Source organism: Microtus ochrogaster, linkage group LG5, assembly GCF_000317375.1.
Source record: "Microtus ochrogaster isolate Prairie Vole_2 linkage group LG5, MicOch1.0, whole genome shotgun sequence".
Lineage (NCBI taxonomy): Eukaryota > Metazoa > Chordata > Mammalia > Rodentia > Cricetidae > Microtus > Microtus ochrogaster.
Genome location: NC_022031.1, coordinates 9,004,736 through 9,007,661, shown reverse-complemented (window position 1 = coordinate 9,007,661; position 2,926 = coordinate 9,004,736).

Below are 2,926 nucleotides of genomic sequence, written 5' to 3'. Positions count from 1 at the left end.
TTCTCTGACCATTTAACATTTGTGTAAAGGAGGGCTACTGATTTTTTTTCGAGCTAATCTTCTTTGTTGCTCCATTACTGAATGCATTTATAAGTTATAAAAGTGTCTTCATAGAATTTTGGGGGTTACTTATGTAAACTATTATATCATCAGCAAAGAGTGAGCATTTAACTACTTCTTTTGCAATTCGTATCCTCTTGATCTCCTTTTCTTGTCTTATTGTTCTAGCTATAACCTTGAGAACTATATTGAATAGTTATGGAGACAGTGGACAACCATGTCTTGCTCCTGATATCTGTGGGATCACTGGGACCTTCCCTCCATTTAATTTGATGTTGGCTGTTGGCTTGTTGTATATTGCTTTGTTATGTTTAGGAATGTTCCTTGTATCCCTGCTCCCTCCACAACCTTTATCATGAAGAGATGTTGTATTTTTTCGAAGGCGTATTCAGTATCTAATGAGATGATCATATTTTGTTTTGTTTAAGTTTGTTTATATGGTAGACTACACTGACAGATTTTCATATTTTGAACCATCCCTGTATCTCTGGGATGAAGCTGGCTTGATCATGGTGGATGATTTCTCTGATGTGTTCTTGGATTTGGTTTGCCAGTATTTTATTGATTTTATTGCATTATTGTTCATGAGAGAGATTGATCTGTAATTCTCTTTCTTTGTTGAGTCTTTGTGTGGTTTCAGTATAAGGGCAACTGCAACCTCATTAAAAAAGTTTAGCAATGTTCCTTCTGTTTCTACTGTGTGAAACAATTTGAGAAGTATTGGTATTAGTTCTTTGAAAATCTTGTAGAATTCTGTCCTAAAACATCTGACCCTGTTTTTTTTTTTTGTTTGTTTGTTTTTGGTTGGGAGAATTTGATGAGTGTTTCTATTTCTTTATCAGTTATAGGTCTATTAAATTTGTTTTTCTGGTCTTTATTTAATTTCTCGTAAGTGATATTTATTCAGAAAATTGTCCAGTTCGTTTAAGTTTTTCAATTTTGTGGAATACATACTTTTAAAATATGACCTAATGATTCTCTGAATTCTGTGTCTGTTATGTCCCTTTTTTTTTAGTTCTGATTTTGTTAGCTTGGATATTCTCTCTGCCTTTTGATTAGTTTGCATAAAGGTTTGTCTATTTTGTTTATTTTCTCAAAGAACCAACTCTCGGTCTCATTGATTCTTTGTATTGTTTTCTTTGTTTCTATTTTTTGATTTCAGCTCTTAATTTGATTTTTTCCTGCCATCTAGTCCTCCTCGGTGAATTTTATTATTTTTGTTCTAGAGTTTTCAGGTGTTCTGTTAACTGACTAGTGTGGCTTTTTCCCAGCTTCTTTATGTAATTATTTAGTGGTATAAATTTTTTTCTTAACACTGCTTTCATTGTGTCCCATAAATATAGGTATGTTGTGTGATCATTTTCATTGAATTTTTGGAAGTCTTTAATTTCTTCTTTGACCTATTGATGATTCAGGTGAGCATTTTTTAATTTCCATGAGTTTGTGGGATTTCTCAAATTAGTGCTGCTGTTAAATTCTAATTTTAAGCCATGGTGATCTGATAATATACATGGAGTTTTCCCAATTTCTTGTTCCAATTTCTTTTATCTGTGGAGGTTTGCTTTGTTATCTAATATGCTGTCAACTTTTTATAAGGCTCCATGAAGTGCTGAGAAGAAGGTATATTCTTTTATGTTTGGATGGAATGTTCTATAGATGTCTGTTAAGTCCATTTGATTCATAACATGTTAGTTTCCTTATTTCTCTGCTATTTTCTGTCTGATCCACCTGGCCAGTGGTAAGGGTGGGGTGTGGATGTCTCCCACTATTAGTATGTAGGGTTTAATGTGTGATTCAAGCTTTAGTAGTCTTTCTTTTTACAAATGAGAGTGACCTTGTATTTGGGGCACAGATGTTCATTATTGGGATTTCCTCTTGATGGATTTTTCCTGTAACTAATATGAAATGTCCTTCTTTGCCTCTTTGATTGATTTTAGCTTGAAGTCTATTATGTTATATATTAGGATAGCTATACCCACTTGTTTCTTAGATCCATTTCACTGGAAAAAAGTTTTCTCAACCCTTTACTCTGAGGCAATGTCTGTCTGTGAGGTTGAGGTATGTTTCATGTATGCTGCAGAAGGACGGAGTCCATTTTCGTATCTAATTTGTTAACCTGTGTCCTTTCATAGGTGAGTTGAATCCATTTATATTAAGGGATATTAATGACCAGTGATTGCTAGCTCCTGTTATTTTAGTTTTTATTGTTGGTGATGTTATTGTGTATGCTTTTTCCTTCTTTGTGATTTGCTGCTGTGAGACCATCAATGGTCTGTATTTTCGTGGATGTAGCTAGCTTTCTTGGGTTGGAGTTTTACTTCTAGTACTTTGTGTAGGGCTGGGTTTGTGACTAGGTATTGGTAAATCTGCTTCTGTCATGGAATGTCTTGTTTTGTTTGTCTATGGTGATTGAAAGTTTGCAGGGTATACTAGTCTGGGCTGCTTTTTATGGTCTCTTAATATCTACATAACACTTTACCAGGACCTTCTGTCTTTCATTGTTTCAATTGAGAAGACAGGTATAATTTTGCTTGTTCTGATTTTGTATGTTACTTGGTCTTTTTCCTTTGCAGCTCTTAATTGTCTTTCTTTATTCTGTGTATTTAGTGTTTAGATTATTATGTGGCAAAAGGACTTTTTTTTTTTTGTTTTTTGATCCAGTCTATTTGGTGTTCTGTAAGCTTCTTGTATCTTCATATGCACATCTTTCTTCAGGTTGGGAAAGTTTTCTTCTATGATTTTGTTGAATATATTTTCTGTTCTTTTGAGTTGGACTTCTTCTTCTATCCCTATTTTTCTTAGGTTTGGTCTTTTCATGGTGGCCCATATTTCCTGGATATTTTGTGTTAAGCCTTTGTTAGATTTA